The sequence below is a fragment of the Euprymna scolopes genome, chromosome 43, assembly GCF_053919585.1.
Source record: "Euprymna scolopes isolate OS-2025 chromosome 43, ASM5391958v1, whole genome shotgun sequence".
In the NCBI taxonomy this organism is placed as follows: Eukaryota; Metazoa; Mollusca; class Cephalopoda; order Sepiida; family Sepiolidae; genus Euprymna; species Euprymna scolopes.
This window is the reverse complement of record NC_136524.1, coordinates 58,477,721-58,501,694: the sequence shown is the minus strand read 5'-3', so window position 1 is coordinate 58,501,694 and position 23,974 is coordinate 58,477,721.

Below are 23,974 nucleotides of genomic sequence, written 5' to 3'. Positions count from 1 at the left end.
AACAATAGCGATATATTGAATTAAAAGAAAAAAATATTTTCATCCATTGATGTTTTCAACAAATATAAATCTATAATCAGTGTATAAGTGAAAAACATTGCAAATAAAGAACTACGTATTAATAGCGTTAATATCAGACTTTTGGAAGTATTAATGACCAAAATAATCTATAGTCCTCCCCATTTCTCCTCAGAACAACCCCAGATTGATAATAGTCACGAAAGCCGTACTATTTGGATTTTCGGACTATTGTTCTGGTGTAACCTCCAACCCTCTTCAAGTGCATCTCTCTGTCGAACTCGGAAGTCTTCTGTCATGACGTAGTAGATAAAGTACTTGCTAAAATTGGGGATTGAAGATTCAACCCTCACTGCGGGCGATACTCATAATACAATTTCGAATTGTTAGATTTTCTACCCAGTCACGGCTGACGTAACAAGTGCATGCTATTCCAGTAGATTAAATAAGAGTTTACGTTCGGCATTCCGTGCAGATTTGCAAGTTCGACAGAAAGATTCTCGAGTTCAACAGAAAGATTCCCGAGTTCAACAGAAAGATTCTCGTGTTTAACAAAATACAACACCTGAAGAAGATCGAAGGTAATATTCGCCAATCTTTCACGAAGGACACCCGTCTAGCTGAAACCACTGTCAGTAAGTTTCCCCACTCTTTATCTGTGCCTAAATCAAAACGTAGATTCCATGAACAAAGATTCTTTCTTAGAAGTGCACGCCTGTGGAACTCTCTTCCGTTTGCCTGTTTCCCACCTGACTACAACTTGGATGTCTTCAAGTCCAACATAAACAAATTCCTGATAAACCGCCCCCTTAAGTAAGACACTTTATCAAATATCCATTACTAACAATTACTACGATATTGTCTCATTGATTACTGTACACGCAATAACCCCTATCCCCGAGTGGCCTCTGGGCCTTGATAAGTGGTGACTTCCATGTAAAAAAAAAAATTACTCCTTTTGAGTTTAGATTTTGATTCTTGTATTTGCGCATTTTAGCATAAGGGATTTACTCCTTTTGAGTTTAGATTTTGATTCTTGTATTTGCGCATTTTAGCATAAGGGATTTACTCCTTTTGAGTTTAGATTTTGATTCTTGTATTTGCGCATTTTAGCATAAGGGATTTACTCCTTTTGAGTTTAGATTTTGATTCTTGTATTTCTGTTGTAATTGAAGTTGCATTTTCTAAATCTAACTCACTCTCTTCCTTTCTCCAAGTTTTGATTGGTTACTGTAGACTTATTCGAAGCTAATGCACAAACAGGTTTGAAAGAGATACAGTTTTACTTTTACTTCGACCTTCTTGAACCTCAACAGAAATTGAAAAAGTGTATCATAGTTATGCTTCATTATCATCCGTAGAAGATGTAGAAGTATATTCTTGATGGTGTTTTCCATGCCATTCTAATCAAATTCAAATTTTATATTTTGGATCGCCGAAAATAAACACACATATGTTTTTATCTTTTAGATAGGATGAAAATATCATTTCCATTGATTCAATGAATTTTTTAACAGTGCTAAACTCTTAAATATCAGAACAAGACTAGACGACTTTGGATAGAAATAACAATTGTTCGAATTATCATCGCTATAATTGAAGTTTGTTACTTGTTTCTTTGTAGATTTCTTTAAATAGGCTCAGTAACTGGGTAATTCTTGAACAAGTTCGCTTGATAACTTGTTAAAGTAGAAATCTTATTATCAACAGCATACATTACATGTGCTTTTCATTGTTCTAATTACCTTTTCAGCATATCATATGTAAAAATCCACCGTGTTGTCACATTTGGATTGAGTATGTTTTTCCCAGGCTGATCTTGTATTCCAGATAATTTGTTGATTGCTAATGGAGAGTGGTTAAAATGAGAGACTATATTTCTGTTAATAATTGTCTGTATTTTTGAGATGAGTTGTTTTCATTGATTGAGATTGTCGGACTGACTTCCTCATCTTGGTTGTTATTGTCACAACGTTTCGGCCGTTTTGCCCTCCGGCCTTCGTCAGGTGAATGGTTTGTTAGGAGTCTCGAACCCAACCCTTTATTATTATTACGGGGGTACCGTGTTCGGACTCCAGCTAGGCTTTGGGACATAGTTGCTGATTCTCTGTTTTTCAATGTTACTTTTTCACTGCCTTCGTTCAGGATTGAACTCAGCACCTTTGGGTAACTGTAAACCTTGATACAACGTCTAGGACCACTCGGCCATATGTCACTAGGACAATTCTTAGTTGGTTTTTGTTAATGTTAAACCTATGTTGTTATTCAAGGTTTTCTCTCTCTATCAGAGGTGTCCAAATTGCATTCAGCTCTATGCTTGGTTTGCTCAGTAGGTTGTTATGTCCGAGCATGTGAGCTGTTTCTTTAAGTTTTCTCACTTTCCAGTGGGTCTCTCTGTTTATTATTTTTACTTCATCCCATAGGGGGCGATGATCCCCCCTCTCCATCCAGACATGGTTGGCTATACCCGATTTTTCCGTCTCCCCTTTAGTTACCGCTTTTCGGTGTTCTTCCACCCTTACTTTAAGGGGGCGGCATGTTTCACCCTTGTAAACCTTTCTGCAACTGCATGGGATGGAGTATATGCAGTTTTTGGTCATGTTCTCATCCATGCGGGGCTTCACTCGTACCAGGTGTCGTCTGAGTGTTGACTCGCTTTTGAATACCGTCCTGATGTTGTAGGGGGCACATATTCTCTGAATCTTTTCGGAGATGCCTCGTATGTATGGTAGGCAGACCGTTGGAGGTTTTTGGGTTTCATTCTCCTCTCTTATACTATTAACACGTCTGGTGGATAGTATGCTATCGGGGTAGTTGTTACGACGGAGGGTATTCTTCAACCTGACCATTTCTTGGTGGTATGTAATGGTGTCGCTACTTATTGTCTCTGCTCGATGTTGTAAGCAGCGTGCGATTCCATGTTTGATACTGTATGGGTGATGGGAGTTGAAGTTTAGGTATTGTCCGGTGAAGGTAGGCTTGCGATATACGGATGTCTTAAACCCATGCTCTGTGCGTGATATGAGTATATCAAGGAAGGCCAGTTGGTTATCTTTTTCTTTCTCCATTGTGAACTGTATTGATGGTCTTATTGAGTTCACATGATCTAGGAGAGCCTGGATGTCTTCCTGATGGGGCCAGAGTATGAAGGTGTCATCAACGTATCTTAGCCACATGGTGGGCTTTAAGGGAGCTGAACCTAAGGCCATGTCTTCGAAGTATTCCATGTATATGTTCGCCATCACTGGTGATAATGGCGAGCCCATAGCTACTCCCTCCTCTTGTCGATATAGGTCAGTACCCATTCTGAAGTAGGTTGTTTCTATGCAGAATGTCAGCATTTCCATTAAGTTTGGCAATGGTACACATGTGCGCTCTTCTATGGAGAGGTCCGCAGCTAGTTTGTCTTGAATTACTGCTAGTGCCTCACTAGTTGGGACTTTAGTGAACAGGCTAACCACATCTAGGCTTACCATTTGGTTTGTACTGATGGGTGCTCCCTTGATCAGTTCCGTGAAGTGGGCAGAATTCTTTACATGTGTTGCTGACTTGCCTGCTAATGGGTTTATTATATCCACAAGGTACCTGCTCAGTGGGTGGCATGCTGAGCCTCGGCAGCTCACTATGGGTCTGAGTGGAATACCGTCTTTGTGTATCTTGGGGAGACCGTACATATGTGGTAGCTTACTGTAATGCTGGACCAGCTGTCTATATCTCATCGGAGCGATGTGTTCCTTGTTTTTCGTAAGGATTTGTAACAGCTTTCTTTCGGTTTTCAAAGTTGGGTCCTTCTTTATTTTACCGTAGCTACCATCTGCGATTAGGCCTGCCATTTTTTCAGAGTATTCCGACATGTCCATCACCACAGTAGCATTGCCTTTGTCTGCTGGCAGAATTATTATACTGCTGTCACCCTGTAGGTTTCTTATAGCCAGCCTATCTTCCCGAGAGATGTTTGATTTAGGAGGCTTGGCTTTCTCGAGTACTTGTCTCACTTTCCATCTTATTTCATCACCTTGGGTTGATGGGATTCTCATGGCTATATCTTCCATGTGTGTTATGATATCTAAGAATGGAACGCGTTTGGTTGTTGTTGCGAAGTTGAGACCTTTATTTAGTACTGCTTCCTCTGAGTGACTCAGTTGGCGGCTGCTGAGGTTGATGACCGCTTTCACAGGTGAGCGGTGTTTTGATGTTACAATCCTCTGGTCTTTGAGCTTTGTGAGCTTCTTGATTTGGCGTCCTTTGACCTTCTCATATTCTTGTCTGTACGATTTATCCAGATCTGATTGGATTCTCACCCTGTCTTCCTCTTGTATCACTTTGACAAGGACCGATGTTAAGGTGTTGGAGATTTCGTTCCTTAGTTTTTGTTTATTCCAGCGGGTGTGTTGGATTCTTTCTCGAACGAGGGCATGCCCTGCCCTTTCCGCGACTCTACGTGCCTTCCTGGAATCCACTGCTGTTTTTAATGTCAACCCTGCTGGTATGAGTTTTAAGCCTCTACATCTGTACAGGAAGGTTAGATGGTTAGCGAGTCTTGCCAGTTTCATATGACGCTTTTCTAGGTGTCGCCATTCAATCCTAATGTCGGGTCCGTACCGATTCGATAGTAATTGTCTGTATTTTTGAGACGAGTTGTTTTCATTGATTGAGATTGTCGGACTGACTTCCTCATCTTGGTTGTTATTGTCACAACGTTTCGGAATAAACAAAAACTAAGGAACGAAATCTCCAACACCTTAACATCGTTCCTTGTCAAAGTGACCCAAGAGGACGACAGGGTGAGAATCCAATCAGATCTGGATAAATCGTACAGACAAGAATATGAGAAGCTCAAAGACCAGAGGATTGTAACATCAAAACACCGCTCACCTGTGAAAGCGGTCATCAACCTCAGCAGCCGCCAACTGAGTCACTCAGAGGAAGCAGTACTAAATAAAGGTCTCAACTTCGCAACAACAACCAAACGCGTTCCATTCTTAGATATCATAACACACATGGAAGATATAGCCATGAGAATCCCATCAACCCAAGGTGATGAAATAAGATGGAAAGTGAGACAAGTACTCGAGAAAGCCAAGCCTCCTAAATCAAACATCTCTCGGGAAGATAGGCTGGCTATAAGAAACCTACAGGGTGACAGCAGTATAATAATTCTGCCAGCAGACAAAGGCAATGCTACTGTGGTGATGGACATGTCGGAATACTCTGAAAAAATGGCAGGCCTAATCGCAGATGGTAGCTACGGTAAAATAAAGAAGGACCCAACTTTGAAAACCGAAAGAAAGCTGTTACAAATCCTTACGAAAAACAAGGAACACATCGCTCCGATGAGATATAGACAGCTGGTCCAGCATTACAGTAAGCTACCACATATGTACGGTCTCCCCAAGATACACAAAGACGGTATTCCACTCAGACCCATAGTGAGCTGCCGAGGCTCAGCATGCCACCCACTGAGCAGGTACCTTGTGGATATAATAAACCCATTAGCAGGCAAGTCAGCAACACATGTAAAGAATTCTGCCCACTTCACAGAACTGATCAAGGGAGCACCCATCAGTACAAACCAAATGGTAAGCCTAGATGTGGTTAGCCTGCTCACTAAAGTCCCAACTAGTGAGGCACTAGCAGTAATTCAAGACAAACTAGCTGCGGACCTCTCCATAGAAGAGCGCACATGTGTACCATTGCCAAACTTAATGGAAATGCTGACATTCTGCATAGAAACAACCTACTTCAGAATGGGTACTGACCTATATCGACAAGAGGAGGGAGTAGCTATGGGCTCGCCATTATCACCAGTGATGGCGAACATATACATGGAATACTTCGAAGACATGGCCTTAGGTTCAGCTCCCTTAAAGCCCACCATGTGGCTAAGATACGTTGATGACACCTTCATACTCTGGCCCCATCAGGAAGACATCCAGGCTCTCCTAGATCATGTGAACTCAATAAGACCATCAATACAGTTCACAATGGAGAAAGAAAAAGATAACCAACTGGCCTTCCTTGATATACTCATATCACGCACAGAGCATGGGTTTAAGACATCCGTATATCGCAAGCCTACCTTCACCGGACAATACCTAAACTTCAACTCCCATCACCCATACAGTATCAAACATGGAATCGCACGCTGCTTACAACATCGAGCAGAGACAATAAGTAGCGACACCATTACATACCACCAAGAAATGGTCAGGTTGAAGAATACCCTCCGTCGTAACAACTACCCCGATAGCATACTATCCACCAGACGTGTTAATAGTATAAGAGAGGAGAATGAAACCCAAAAACCTCCAACGGTCTGCCTACCATACATACGAGGCATCTCCGAAAAGATTCAGAGAATATGTGCCCCCTACAACATCAGGACGGTATTCAAAAGCGAGTCAACACTCAGACGACACCTGGTACGAGTGAAGCCCCGCATGGATGAGAACATGACCAAAAACTGCATATACTCCATCCCATGCAGTTGCAGAAAGGTTTACAAGGGTGAAACATGCCGCCCCCTTAAAGTAAGGGTGGAAGAACACCGAAAAGCGGTAACTAAAGGGGAGACGGAAAAATCGGGTATAGCCAACCATGTCTGGATGGAGAGGGGGGATCATCGCCCCCTATGGGATGAAGTAAAAATAATAAACAGAGAGACCCACTGGAAAGTGAGAAAACTTAAAGAAACAGCTCACATGCTCGGACATAACAACCTACTGAGCAAACCAAGCATAGAGCTGAATGCAATTTGGACACCTCTGATAGAGAGAGAAAACCTTGAATAACAACATAGGTTTAACATTAACAAAAACCAACTAAGAATTGTCCTAGTGACATATGGCCGAGTGGTCCTAGACGTTGTATCAAGGTTTACAGTTACCCAAAGGTGCTGAGTTCAATCCTGAACGAAGGCAGTGAAAAAGTAACATTGAAAAACAGAGAATCAGCAACTATGTCCCAAAGCCTAGCTGGAGTCCGAACACGGTACCCCCGTAATAATAATAAAGGGTTGGGTTCGAGACTCCTAACAAACCATTCACCTGACGAAGGCCGGAGGGCAAAACGGCCGAAACGTTGTGACAATAACAACCAAGATGAGGAAGTCAGTCCGACAATCTCAATCAATATTTATGTTAGTTGTAAGAACTGTCTTGACAGCTTTTTGGAAAAATAATAAGTCGTTTATTAAGAGTTACAATGTATGTATGAAACATGATAGTGGCTTTAAACCATCTTCCCTGACAAGAGTAACCATATTTGCCCTGAATAGCGCAAGTAAAAGAAAACTTTATTGGAGATTTTATATTCATCAAGAACCTTGGGTAATTCTTCACTTCTCTTTGAAGCTGTGTTTGCGCCAGGGAATGAACCAATTCTAAACACACATCTGCACTGTTAAAAGTTATGTTAAAGCTAATGATCCGTAAAATCCAATAAAGGGGCCATTATTTATAGTAGTTGTGCAAATGTATGTAGTCAAATGAATGCTGATAATTTCATCAAGAGACGATTGAAGTTTTGTTTTTCTTTTCGTAAATATATCTGAAATTGTTTTATAAGTGAAGTATATTTCTGATGGACTACTGCAATTTGGGCAAAGTTCTGCAATTAAATCCAAGGTCTGGTGTTACTGAATATGGTTGAATATTTCTTATTGAATGATATATCTCTTGTGACCTCTGATCTTTAATGGCTCAAATTTTCTTCTTGGCCAATATTGATTCTATAAGAGTTTGGTGTTTCGCTGGAGGCTAGTGGTTGCTGCCACTTGTTCCCGGAATGCCCCTGAATATTTATTGTGTTTCCTTTGCTTATCTGTAAGCTTTGTTTCTTCTGAATGAACTTGTTAAAATAATTCAACATATTTGTTGCTGTAAAAGTTTTTTTTTCTGATTTACCACCCTCTGATGTGATAGCCTGACATCGCATTCTTATTCTTGTAGTCAACATCAAAATACTCCCAGCCGTTCGCAATATATAATTATATTTTGCGTATTTAAATTACTTATCTCTGATAACTATAAGTAATTTACCTCAGTAAAATAGAAACTATCAAAATCAGAAAAATGATATATATATATATATATATATATATATATATATTAATGGGAGCACGGGTCCAAAAGTGAGGAACAAGAGTATGACTGATGAAGAATACTCTAATTTTGTTTCACACATCGTACAATTCCTAAAGATGGAAGCTGAAAAAATAGACTAAGAAAGTGATTTAAAGTACGAGATAATAATGTTAATTCAAAAGGAAACAACAGGTGATGACTATTCTATATGCTTACATCTATTTACCTTAAATTTAGCGCAGCCACAAGAGTTTACATGCTATCAGAATGCCATGCTTGTTATTTGAAATTACGTGTAGACGGGGCATGTACCCTGGAGAATTCAACGGCGGCAAAAAAAAGAGAGATAACTTTTTTTCGTTTTTAATATAATTACGTTAATATTAGTACCGTTTATGACAACAAAAATTTCTAGTAAAAAGGCATACAACTTGTTAACCGGCTGATAAATCGGGAATCGATGCGTCTATAATGAGGACTGCTTAGTAAAGACCGTTTGATGGAATAATAGATGAATGTTATTGTATACTTCGATTTTTGATTTTCCCAGTATCTTGAAAGTGAGATCTCACTGTAATACATAAAACCGTAAGTATAATATTTTAATTTTAATTACTTACTAAAGATATCTCTGAAAAAAAATACAGACATTACTGAAATATGGTTAATTATAACCCTGTTCCTAAAAAGAAGACACTGGCTCATAAAACAACAAACATGTATTTTCGCGCACACACACACATACACACACATGCGCATGCATACACACATATATATTAGTTAATTATATATATATATATATATATATATATATATATATATATATATATATATATATATATATAAATGTTGGTTCGTTCGCAATTAATAGCCTAAAGAACCACTGGACGGATGGCTTCCACGTTTTGGTATAATATGTTTACTATATTCATGTGTGTTTTTATATATTTCTTTTTACATTATACTTAATTTTTCTATGATTAATAGGTGGTTTTCTTTGTACCGATATGCCATTTTTTATTTAGGGACAATTATTTATTACAGCTTTCCGTCACGTGACCAGTGTTTCCAATTTAGCGGCTTTCCTGTTAGATCTGGAGATTTCGTTTGCAATCTAGCGGGGAATTCTAGAAAATCTGGAGATATTTGGCACCCACATACCCGCAATTTTAGATTTAAAAATAAAGAAAAGCGATTGAAAATACTTTAAAACATAAAATAAACTCATTTATGTAAGTAAAAAAAAAGTAGCATTTATTGCCTTTGGTAACAATTATTTATTGATTATTTGTTTTGTTTTTCACCTTTTCTTTCGGCTAGCCATTCTTAAATATGGCTATAAAATCGATTTTTCCAAGTACATTTTAGGTGGGGGGGCATTCCAACCTCCGAAGTTTAGTTTGAAATACGATCTAAGCAACCTCGCTTAATTTAGAAGTATTTAGTCGAAAATTGTAAAAAGCAAGAAACAACAGCAAAAAAAAAAAAATTATACCAATACAGTAGAATGCTAAAACAATGTTTTTTTTTGTTTTTTATTTTTCTAATTTCAAAATATGTTGCACCATTATTGTGATGATTAATTTGCAGTATATTTCAATTTAACTTTTATTATAAAAAGTTTGAGTTTATGATTTGTTTCTTGCAAAAAAAAAAAAAAAAATACCCTCTCTGAAAAAACAGGTAAAACTAACTGATAAAATATGTAAGCCTTCTGTGTAGCTAACCGCTTCAATATAATTCCAGAAACATATAGTGAGAAAACACGGAACATTTTATATATCGAATTTTTAAAATCTCAGTTGCCAACACTGCATGTGATATCACTAAAAGGATAATGTAAGCAGAATGTGTTTACAATATCGGTAAATTTTCAATGGGTTTAATCACATGATTATTGATAATGTAACCATGCGATTGAAATTTAATTAAGCGTGATCGCTTTCCTATCAAATATTCATCGAAAAATGGTAGGTACAGACAAAATGAATGCTGACGCTCAAAGTGTATACACATTTTTACCCCTCCCTTTACTTAAAAATTCACAAAAAATCATGAAATTAACCAATTTTAATGAAAATTGCAGTATTTATCAAATAATAATCGTACAATATAATGAACTAATTATTTTTACTTAACTCTTAGTAAAAATGTTTTATTTTGTTTAAACAAAAATACCTTTACTAAAGTTATGGTTTTCAGTAGTAAATAAAAAACGCAAGAATTTATTTTTGCTTTTTTTATATGAATTCGATATACCTCGAAGAAAAAATGAATTTCTCGCATACTATTCAGGAAATTAAAGATTCAATTAGATTCCTATTTCAGTCACCTAAATTATTTAGGGTGAAATGAGTTTAGGAATTTATAGCCAAACCTAAATATTTTTTTTGCTTAAAAAATAGCATTAATACAGTAAGTTAGGTAAAATTTGCATAGAATGCTTTGCTTTACGGTCGTTGTAAAAATGGAACGGAAATTTGAATTTCGTTCCCTTTTAAATTCGGTACATTTTTACATTGCGTCTAACTCATCGTTCAAATTCGACACGTCATCTTTTATAGCTTTTTTGGGTATGCTGACAAGATTAGGGGTGTTTATTCCGAAAGCCGTTCTTAACATGGGTAGATTGGAGTGTTTATTCGTTGTAAACGTACCCGACAACCTATAAATGTCGACATTTCCAATGTGAATGGTAAGCTGGACTTATGTAAAAAATAACAAAAAGATATACCAGACTAACTTCTTCGTTTAAAAATGGAATTATTTCCCTTTCGTTATTAATTTTTTTTTTTAATATTTTGTCTTTTACCTAACAATTTCTGGTAAAAATCAATCTTTTTTTGGGGGAAAAATAACAACTTTTATTGATTAAAAAAATTGCAAAAAATAATAAAAGTAAATAAACGTCCAAAATGCAATTTTTCTCGAGGAATGTGTTCCATTTTGACAAATTGAAATCTTTCCAAAATTAGTTGTTTTATCAGCACCTTATTTCGAGAAAAAAAAAATGGAAACACCTTGATAGACTAGATGTTCATATAATTGAGAGACAAGGGTTGCTCAGTCATTCGATTGTAGTATTCCCCGATTTCGGTAGCAAGGAGAAGTCCAGAATGAGTGGGAACAATGCTGCGATAAGGGGGAAAACGCATACGACACTTGGTTTTCTTAAATAGTTACCCGTTTTTGTACTGACCAGTCTCAACATCGCTTTATTTCAGAAATCTAACGAGAATCGATACGGCATAATTTGTCTGTTTTGCATTCATAATTTTTCAAATACATTTTGTTTGTGTGGCTTCGCAAAAAAAAAAACACAGTACTTAATCCATGCTGATCAGTGTAAATCTTTTCTCCTTATATGGATGAAAATAAAATTGAAATTTATGAAACATGCGTATGAAAAGGCAATAATTGTAAATTATCAGTAAATTATTCTGAGTATGATCGTTGCAAATAAAAACGATTATATAACTCAGACCAGCTTGCTTGCTTGGGCGTTTAAACCGTCCATACGGTTTCGGACTTCCCGTTTAAAAAAATCGTCTGCTTACCTATGTCATGCCCGCCCTGTCTAAAGTCCGATATTAAAAGCCGCTGCTGCTATTCAAAGCATACACAAGGGCAACAATATTTTAAAAAAAAATTTATTTTAACCCGTTTTGCTTGAAAATAAATGGAATTTAATCATATTGAGTTTACAAAAAACTGATTTAAATATAAATATATAACACATAACTATAATTATACCTATGACCATATTTACTGCTTTTAGTAGCGCTCCTGTGGATTTTTTTTTACAAGGTGGTCACCACTTATCAAGGCCAAGAACCCACTCAGGGATAAGGAGCATTGTAAGTACAGTACGTTAGTGTGGATATTTAATGTGTCTACTTAAGGGGGCGGTTCATTAGGAATTTGTTTACATTGGACTTGAAGACATCCAAGTTGTAGTCAGGAGGGAAGCAGGAAGACGGAACAGAGTTCCACAGGCGTGCAGTTCTAAGAAAGAAACTTTGTTCGTGGAATCTACGTTTTGATTTCGGCACAGATAAAGAGTGGGGAAAGTTTTGGACAGTGGATTCAGCTAGACGGGTGTTTTTCGTAAAAGATTGGCGAGGGGGAACCAGAGATTGGAGTTCAGACGAGCACCTGCCATGGAAATAATGATAAAACAAAGATAGGCTTGCAACGTCTCTTCTGTGGGAGAGAGGATGCAAGGAAGAGAAAAAGGGCATCCCCCACTAAGCCACAAAGTCTATTTTGTACTTTGTCAAGGCAGGATAGGCTGTTTTTAGCAGCTCCTGTGCAGATATGGTAGCAGTATTCCATCCTTGGACGTACTTGGCTTTTATATAGATAGAGAATTGGATCAGTAGTGAGATATCTTCTAGAGCGGTAGAAGAATTCCACTATCTTTCAAGCGTGTTCCATTTCAGATCAGGAGTGGAGGTCAAGCCCAGAAGCTTGTCAAAACATGGGACTTCTCCTAGATGAGAGCCATCCATTTCAATTGATGCCAGATGGGGATCAGAGCGTTGATGATGTAAAGATAGGAGTTTGGTTTTAGATGCATTAAAAGTAACCAGCCACGTCTTCCCCCACTGAACCACTCGTTCGAAATCAGAGGAGAGAGAATCAGAGAGAGCTTTGTCATTTACAGCGTTTGATGTGTTGCCGTAGATGGGCGTGTCATCAGCATAGATGTCAACGAATGATTTAAGTATGTGTTTAGGGAAATCATTGATGCAAATCAGGAAGAGAGTTGGGCCTAGGATGGATCCTTGAGGAACTCCAGCATTAATACTGCAGGCTTCTGATTTTTGTCCATCAACCACTACTCTTAGGAGCCTACCAGAGAGAAATGATTTAATGATAGAGAGAATGTTTCCAGTTATACCGTAGCTGGAGATCTTGTGAAGTAGGCCCTTATGCCATACCTTGTCGAAGGCCTTTGATATGTCAAGAGCAATTGCCCTGGAAAGGAAACCTTTGTTTAGAGATTCACTAATCTTATGAGATATAACCGTTAGCACATCTGCGGTAGATCTTGCAGAACGGAAACCATATTACATGACACTAAGAAGGTTATTTCTGCTGAGGTGGTTGCCTGTTTCTCTATTTAATATGGATTCCAGCAACTTACTCATGCCACACAGGAGACTTATTGGTCTGTACTGAGAGGGAGATGACTTATCACCTGAGTTCTTAAATACAGGGCATACTGATGAGATTTTCCAGGATGTTGGAAAGCACTTCTCCTTAAGGCAACGTTTAAACAGTTTCGTAAGTATGGGAGCAAGTTCTGGTTTAAGCTTTTTTAACACTATAATTGGGATGCCGTCAGGGCCAGTTGTTTACTGGAATCAAGGTTCTTGATTAGCTTGGCGACCTCATGCACAGATATTTGTATGTTATCTAGTGTGTTCTGTGTTATAGGAGGAAATACAGGGAACTGATGGCCTTCGTCGCATAGGGTAGAATTAGCTGCAAAGTTCTTGGCAAATAGTTTGGCCTTGTCTGATGCTGACGAGATGACCTCTGGTCTGTTGATAATGCTCGGGATACAACGCACACTTCTGTTCAGGATCCTATTTGCTATTTGCCAAAACTGGTGGGAACCAAGCCGCTGGTCAGCTACTTTGGATTTAACAGACTGGGCATATAGCTCTCTTGCACTTTTTATTACTCTTTTACAGTGGTTGCTGGCAGTCCTGAAAGCAGCTTTAGTCTCAGTGTATCTATTACGCTGGTAGCTATGGAAAAAGTAATTTCTGTGCGCGATGGCAGCAGGACATTCTGGTGAGAACCATGGCTGGCTGGTAGGTTTTTGTTGGAATTTTTTAGATGGTATGAATCGGTCTATGCCTACAATTAACAATTCGGCCAGGTATGATATTATAGAGGACACATCATTTTTTAACATGGAATGCAGAGGTAGATCAGATATAAATGTACAGAAGCGATCCCAGTCAGCCATAGAGTATCGGTATACAGCACGGTGGAGGGGATCGCCTGGGGTCTTATTACATTTCATTTTTATCTTAACTGATACGACGGAGTGGTAGGATGATCCTAGAGGAGAAAGAACGGAACATGAACATAGCTCAGGGGAAGTTGAGAGAAAAAGGTCTAGGAGGCTTGCATATTGACCTGTAGTATCGGGCACACGGGTGGGTTCGTGAACAATCTGAGTGAGGTCATAAGCAATGGAAAATCATGGCAGAACCTCCCCTCATCGTCTGTCTTACAATATATATATATATATATATATATATATATATATATATATATATATATATATATATATATATATATATATATATATATATATATATATATATCCGAGCATGTCTTACTAAATAATACAGAGTTTTCGTTTTTTTTTGTCAATTTCTTCGACTTAATGAGCAATTAATTTGGTATCTGCTGGTAAATTATATAGTATAAAACCGACTGATCTTGTATTAACTATTGCTTTCCCAAGCATAACTCATCATTCTTCCCCTAGCAGAATATATATATATATATATATATATATATATATATATATATATATATATATATATACATTGAGTAAGATGATTGATAATTTATAATTAAAATTAAAAATTAAAAATCGGTTTCATAAGGAAGAACAAACAAAATCCATATATTGTACGATCGTTTCGGAAACGATTTTTTTTATTGAGATAGACAATAAGTCCTGGACAATAATTTAATTTAGATGATAAATGTACTTCATGAATCCACTACATTTACCATCCAAATGAATGCTTTGACGATGATACTTAGGACTTTTAGAATATTATTTACACACATATATATTTACAGTTATATATATATATATATATATATATATATATATAACTGTAAATATATATGTGTGTAAATATTTAATAGGGGAACTCCTAAACTCCTGGTTGCATAACATTGATATTTACGGGAAATAGTAATTTTGGACCAAGGATGGTTTATAACGAGTAAAATCTTTGTTTGCTTTTATGAATAAAGGGTACAACCACGTATCGACAATTGAAATGATAAATTTTCATTTCCGCTGGCCAATATGTTTTACTTCTTTCTGCGCATGCTCATATCAAATTACTTTGTTCAAGTCTTTTAATATTTAGACTTCATCGTGTTTCTTTCGATGAAAACGTCCGTAGAGTAGGCAGCTGGAACGCTGAATGTTTTGATTTCGATTCTAGCTGATGGCATCAAGTTTATTTTCTTTTTACATTTGCCATTATGTCTTTGTATTAATAAAAGCCAAAGTCTGCATGATTTTTAATATATTTAAACGTATTTTACGGCAAGCGGAATCAGAATTTATTTACAGGCTGGGAAAATAAAACGTTTTTTTTTAAATTTCGATAAACATTTTTTGACAATTATGTTTTTTTCCTTCGCGAACTAAGACAAAATTCAGTGAAAAAAAGGCATAGGATCCTGTTCACAGAAGGCCAAGCTAATCATCTCTTGTAAAAATGGAAAGTGAGCGCCTTCTTTACAGAAGACAAAATCAATCAATATGGACACTCAGATTTATTCATCAGCTTCACATGCAACCCCAGATGGGAAGAATAAAATTTCATTTGTTTGCGGGGCATGAACCACATCATAGGCAGGATTTGATTACAAGAGTTTTTCTTCTGAAACTTAAGATTAATTGATTTGTTAAATAGTCACCAAGTTTATAGTCACACCTAATGCTAGATCTATATGATCGAATGACAAAAGATGGGTTTGCCTCATGCTAATATATTATTGTGGCTTTTTGATAAGATCAAGCCTAATGGCTCCCTGATGTTGAGGATGATCCTGTTCTCTTTCAGACTGTCATAACCCAAATGGTCCATTGTCCATGTGGTTTCCTTAACCCCAAATCGTCTCGCATGACTGATGGGAAATGTACTAAAAGATATCCAAAGCAGTTTCAACTACTGAGACAAGTACCGACGCCGACAACCAGGTAATGGTAGTTTCCAGGTTAACATCAAGCGTTGAAATTTAGGATTTCAAATAAACAACTCATGGATTGTACCATATTCTCCCATCTTATCAAAGACATTTGATGCACATTTTTTTTACACGGTGGTCACCACTTATCAAGGCCCGGAAGCCACTCGGGGATAAGGGTTATGGCGTGTACAGTAATCAATGGGACAGAATTGTAGTAATCGTTAGTATTGGAGATTTGATAAGGTGTCTTACTTAAGGGGGCGATTCATCAGGAATTTGTTTATGTTGGACTTGAAGACATTAAAGTTATAGTCAGGTGGGAAACAGGCAAACGGAAGAGAGTTCCACAGGCGTGCACTTCTCAGAAAGAAGCCTTGTTCATGGAAGCTACGTTTTGATTTAAGCACAGATAAAGACTGGGGAAAATTATTGACCGTGCTTTCAGCTAAACGGGTGTTTATCGTTGAAGACTGGCGAGGGGGTACCATAGATTGGAGCTCAGACAAACACTTGCCATGGAAATAACGATAAAACAAAGAGAGGCTCACTGGGAGAGAGGGCGCAGGAAAAAGAAAAGGGCATCACCCACTAAGCTACGAAGTCTATTTTGTACTCTGTCAAGGCAGGATAGGCTGTTTTTAGCAGCTCCTGCCCAGATGTGGCAGTAGTTCTCCATCCTTGGACGTACACATTAATGTTGAATTTTGCAACAATGTTAAAGCCATTAAGTACGTGTACAGGTATATTAACAAAGGGCATGACATGGCTATGTGTGGTATTGTAAAAGAGAATGGTAAATAACAATATTACAGGAAAGCGAGTTATATTAGCAGCAATGAGGCTGTTTCAATGTTATTGAGCTTCCAGATTCACGAATGATATCCCCACCTGTAACCCATATTGATATACACCTGGAAAATGGACAAATATTTATTTAAATCATGAAAACCCCCCGAATGTCGCACAATAAACTCATGCTCACAGGTCAACTACCATTGCATCTTTTTTAAACTTTGCAGGGAGGATAATTTTGCATATACTCTTTTCTACAAGGAACTAACCAAATACTATACGTGGAACAATGCCTGTAGGAAATGAAAACGTGGACAGAAAGTAAATAGAGTTGGAAGTCAGTTAAATGTTTTCAGTTCCTATGCACTTGAAAAAGTGTACACTGTTCATTAAACTACTTTTAAATGCTATTTTCTTAGCATCTTTCTGCATAAAGTTAAAGAACCAAAGAGTTTCCAGAACTTGAAAATGGTTAATGGCTAAATTTCTGATGCATTTATGAATGCATATTTCTTTCTTGGTTTATTAAAGATCGCTCACACCGGGACAAACCTATGCATGAAGCATCACTTTTCCAGTCACCCAAGCAGTTACGTAGTTTATTTGCCATCATGCTTCATAATTGCAATGTTTCTAACCCAAAAGATCTGTGGGAGAAGCATAAGACTCATCTCAGCAAATATACTCTGTATAGAGTCCAGCAAAATATTTGTTATTTCAATATCACCTTTTCAGATTACATCTCAGATGAAGTTTTGTGGTATCTTCAGGGGAAGCTTCTCCATTTAAGAGGAAAACGTATTTCAGAATATGTATTGCCATCACCTCACAGGAATGAACATGCTATTCAACATGACATTGTTCATGAATCATTGTACAAATTACATGAGCTGAACAGTCATGTGTATAAAAATGAGTACAAACTTCTTGATGAACAACAAACGATACACGACTTTATTGCGAGTAGAGTAAATGATGATGCAGATGGTCTTTCTTCCCTAGATGGTTCAGGTGGTAGAGGAATGACATTCTTGTTAAATCTTCTTCTTGCTTTAGAAATATTTAATGGTTACATTGCATTCGCAGTTGCTTCCTCAGGTATATCAATAACACTTCTAGCTGAGGGCCGTCCTTCACACTCTAATTTAAAATTGCCTTCTGATTTAACCAAGAAATCTGAAAATGAGTGTGTTGCAACATCCCGCGAGCTTCCAGAATGGCCAGCTTATTATAACTAACTAGATTTATCGTTTGGGATGAATGTACCATATCTCATCGAGGTGCATTGCAGGAAGTAGATTGTAGTCTTAGGAACTTGAAAGAAAACAACACTTTAATGGGATGTGTCACTGTTTTGCTATCTGACGATTTTCGTCAAATCTTGCCTGTAATTTCCAATCACACTAAAGCGGATGAGGTAAATGCATGTCTTTGGCCCAAAGTTAAAAAGTTGGCTCTTAGTGTCAATATAAAGACACATCTATTTGATGATCAGTCTGCAACACTTTTCTCATCTCCTTTCCATTGGCACTGGTTCAATAGCTTTGAACAGTGAGCTTCAATTGCACAAGTTACAATGTGGCCAGATGGTGAATTCAATTGATGACTAAGGGTTTCCCAGATATTGCTAAAATTTCCAGTAAGAGCATTCTCATCAATTCATTGGTTGTGTTATTGATGTGTATTAGGCAGTAGAGTGTCCTGTAGAATTTCAAAATTCACTACAATCGCCTGGAATGCCACATCATAATTTAATATTGAAAGAAGAAGCTCCAATCATATAATTAAGAAATATAAATTCACCTAAACTGTGTAATGACACAAGATTAGCAATAAAATATTTGAAAACTAATGTTTTGGAAGTCGTTATAATAACTGGAATTTTTAAAAGTTGAAATTCTATTAATTCCTCGGATTCACCTTATTTCTTCTGACATGCCATTTCGGTTCAAGCTTTTAAAATTCCAAATAAAAATTAGTTTTGCTAAGCTTAAGTTGTTGGACTTAATATTCATTTATTTTCTCATGACCAGTTGTATTTTGGTAGCTCACGCATTGGAAGGCCTTAGAACATCTACATTTACATACCTATTAGAGGTAACACTCAAAATGTTGTTTATGTAGATGTTCTTAAAAATTAATTCTACGGATACATTTATCAGTGCTTACATATACACTGCTTGAAACTAAATTTTAATTATTTTATTAACAGAAATGATTACTAATGTATTTTTTTTATATATATTGTATATTAAATAATTAAAACAAAAGGTAATTTAACAGTTTTCATATATGCACTGCGTGAAAGTAAATTTAAATCATTTCATTAACAGAATAAATAACTATATATATATATATATATATATATATATATATTACCCGTTTTAGAATTTTATAAGTTTAAAATATCAGTGACTATTGATCAGAATCTAACAAAGGAAGGCTCGTTGGAAAGTTAATGACTTGAATTGTGTAGTAGGATATATAAAATTTGCCTATAAAGTCGCAAATTAAGGAGATCGTCCATCATCCATAGCTTATTTTTGGCACTTTTTGACATCCATAAAATGGTTCGATCATAATCATTTGTTTTCCTAGTTTTGCATCTGAATTACAAAATATCTGATATTTTTTACAAAAACATGTGGCCTTGATGGAGGGGAGACTAAAACTCACTGCTATGGTTGAAAATGATCTGAAATAACAGCAAGGGGAGACTTGATTCCAAATATTTCTCATACGTTATGTCTCCCCACTTTGGTTTTCATAAATGTCACAGTCTATAAGGATTATTGTATAGTGAAGATATTCATAATCGTACCCTATTTCCAAAAGAGGGTAGATATAACATATGAGAAATATTTGGAATCAAGTCTCCCCTTGTTGTTATTTCAGACCATTTGAAACTATAGCAGCAAGTTTTAGTCTCCCCTCCATCAGGAAAGAGGTTTTGGGATAATATATATATATATGATGATTGCAACGTCTGCCACTCCCTCAGACATTTAAAATCCATGATTCAAAATGTCTGATGGAGTATCTATACAAATATGATGTTACAGAGTCTTAGCTTTGTACGACAGCTAAGTCTCTCTCTCGGTTCAAAATGTTGAGATCCAGCAACAAGCAAGAGCAAGATAGCCAGCAACAAATTCAACTGCAGACCAGCTTAATCCGGGTACTGGTCTTCCGCTTTATGGTTTTTTAAATCAGAGATTTGCTTCTCCTAGAAAGGTTGCCTTCACCACGGCTTACCGGAGCCCTCTCTACCCCAATGCACATATGCATACACACAAATGTACACGGTGCTAGTTGGCCGTTGACCCAGAAAAAGAGTTCATTCGCCCTTATATATATATATATATATATATATATATATATATATATATATATATATATATGTATATATATATGTATATGTATACACACACACACACACATATATATATATACATATATAAAACAAATTCTTATTGAACAGCCCTCTTAAACAATCAAAGTTAACCATTGCCGATCATTACGGTGTTGTTTCAAAGAACACCTAGCATTTCTTAACACATATCCTTGAGTGGCCTAAGGGCCTTGATAATTGTTGACTCCCATGCAAAATAAAAATAAAAAGTGTTGACACACCCAAAAATATGTCCGAAATGTGTTAGATAGAAAAACAAAAACAGTGGAGGTGGGGCATAAAATGAAATGTTAAAAGTAAACGGGGAAACTGACTTGCATAACATACTGAGAATTGATGTAAACACTGTTGTCAATACTAGTGTTTTTAGAATCGCTTAGCCTCCAGAAGAGGTTGAGAAATGTCCAATATATATTCTTCTGAGGTCTTTCGTAATTAAAAGAATACCTTATTTTCACGAATAAATGGTTGAAAAAATTGCACGTTCGATCCTTAGGATACCAATAAAATTATTGATTTCATTTTAAATTCCCGATTCTGCTACAATGATCGATTTCGATTCTTTTCAAAATCTCTCTTTCTCTCTTTCTTTCTTTCTCTCTCTCTCTCCCTATATATATATATATATATATATATATATATATATATATATATATATATATATATATATACATTGAGATGTTTTTTATTTGTTTTGTATTTTTAAATTTTCGGATTATCTTAAAAATCCATCTAATATGTTCGTATGTTTCCGCAAATGCAAATGGGCTGGATCAATTGATTAAAATTTTTCTGGTAGTTTAAAATTGATAAATATTCATCTTTTTACTATTAGTACTAGAATTGGAAACATTGTTAAAAAAAATATTAATTAGCATCGGAAAATTTTTCCGATTAGCACCCCTATTCTGATACCCCCCCCCACCAAAGTTTCGCTTTTTCTGATACACGATTCAAATTAATCGTCTAACCGTTATATTTACCTTATTTGTATACTAATCTTTAATAAATAGAACGTAATGTAAATACAGAGCATATAATAAACAAATGACAAATGTCTATATTCCGAATTTCATGACGTTGACCACTTTATTCCTTTAATAAAGTATCTGTTTCGTAGCACAAAATCTTTCATTTAATTATTATATCAATCAATGAATCTATTTTGCCCTTAAATCATCAAAAGAAATAGCAACAATCAATCAACCAAAAGAAAATAAAATGCATTTGGGCATGATTACAAAATCAGAAAATTGGAAGAGAAGTTGCAATTATTTTTTTATTTTATCTTTTATTATGCCATTTTGAATTTACAAATACTATAATTTTAATATTCATATTAATACATCTAGCATTTTAGTAATTTATTATTTATAATTAATCTCTCTCTCCCTCTCTCTCACCTACCTCTCTCTCACCTCTCTCTCTCTCTCTCTCTCTCTCTATATATATATATATATATATATATATATATATATTGTTCGACTGAATACATCAGAAAACAATTTACATATTCTATTCTTATTATCCTTCTCATCAGAGGGCATAAAGAAATCAACAAATTATATATATATATATATATATATATATATATATATATATATATATATATATATATATATATATTACAATATTACAATAGAAAAATGCGAGTATGGAACGTAATATGGTAACGCTTAAACATGGGAATGCCTAGAAATAGTTGATAACACTGGAAAAGAAAAGGACCAGATATTCTAGTAAAAATATAATGAATTTATAACTTACAATATTGTACCATTAAGAATTAAAAAAAAAATCAATTTATAACATTATATAATCAATTCTTCATTCTGCAATATATATATAATATATATATATATATATATAGTTATAAATTTACTATACATTTTACTAGAATCTCTTGTCCTTTTCTTTTGCAGTTTTAACAACTAGTAGTTTACTTTTCCATCTTTAAGCTTAACCATATTACTTTTATTGCTCGCATTTTTCTATAGTAATCCATATTTTTTTCAGGTTTCCAGTAAATTTATTTGTTCTTTGTTTAATTTCAGTCTTATTTTTTGCTCCTATAAACATAATATACACATATATAATAACAATATATGGCACTCGTCTGCTTTCAATAAAACCACCTCAATTATCTCCCTTTCATGCTTTCATTCTCTCTGTTTCACTTGTTACTTCTGTTTCCGCGATGGTAAATTGTTAGCAACATTAGTCACTGAAGCTACGTGGTTGCTATGGAAAAAAATGTCATGAAAAACGTCGCTTAGATCCTTACGGTTTTTATGATTTTGAGCATCAGTAAATTCAACATAACTTTTGTTTTACTGAACGAAAATTGAATTTTGTCTTTACAATATAGCTGAAAATGTGCTCTATAAACTTAAAAGCAGATCTAAATGACTGAAACCGCCACTTAACCATATATTCAAACACTGCTGTGTTAGAATGATAACCATATATTCAAATACTACATATATATAATATTAATAATTGTGATATATATAACAATGTATATATATATATATTTATTTAATTTTATACGAAACTAATTACAAAAAACATATATTCTATTTCCGGTTATGTCAATTGTTGATTTGACATGACTTTTCAATCGATATATAATTCATTTTTTTTTTTTTTTACTATTTTCATTAAATTTATTATGACATAAATTATAATTTTTTATTGCCATTTAATTATTTTCCATTAATTGTCTCATTTTTGGTTGGTGCAAGAACCATACAACGACGGTCTCTTTTGTAAAGTGAAATCTGTTCCAAATGAATATTCTAATTAGCTAAAAATATCGATGACAAAATCAAGACAATTTGAAATTTAAAACAAGTTCAATCTGCTATTTTAAGGGTGGATTAAAAATAAAGACATTAAATATAGAGACTTTAAAAATAAACGTTTAGTTTTAAATAAAAACAAGCGTCTTTCTATGGATCCTGCACCAAGAAAAAGTCGGACAGAAGAAATCTAAAATTCTCCATTCCAAAAGGATTATTACTTGTACTCTGGATGTTCCATCGAACAAAATTGGAATTTACCTTTAATGAGGAAATATGCAATCAATCTTGTGCCTTATCACATCGTCCCATTTTATTTATAGATATATAAGATATAAACCTGTTTCCGAAACATGTAGCAACATATATCAACTACGCATGCCCAGGAAAGCATTAATCAAATGCAATCCTAACACTCTGCTTTGTCACTATTTTCGTGGCAAGTGCTCATCTGAGCTTCAATCTATGGTTCTCCCTCGCCAAACTTTCACAAGAAAGACTCGTCTACCTGAAACCGCTATCGATAATTCCCTCTACTATTTATCTGTGCTTAAACGTAAACGTATATTCCATGAACAAAGCTTTTTTTCTTAGAACTGCACACCTGTGGAATTCTCTTCAATTTGCCTGCTTTCCGACTGACTATAATATGGTTGTCTTCAAGTCCAACGTAAACAAGTTCTTGACGGCCGTTCCCCTTAAGTAATCCAATTTACCAAATTTCCACTAGTAACAATTATTATGTCACTGTCCCATTGACCACTGGAAACTTATTAACCATTATCCTCGTGTGGCCTCTGGGCCTTGATAAGTGGTGACTACTTTGTTAAAAAAATTTTTAAGTATTACTATTCTACTTAGATACCAAAATCTCATATCCTTCTTTCGTTTCAGCCATT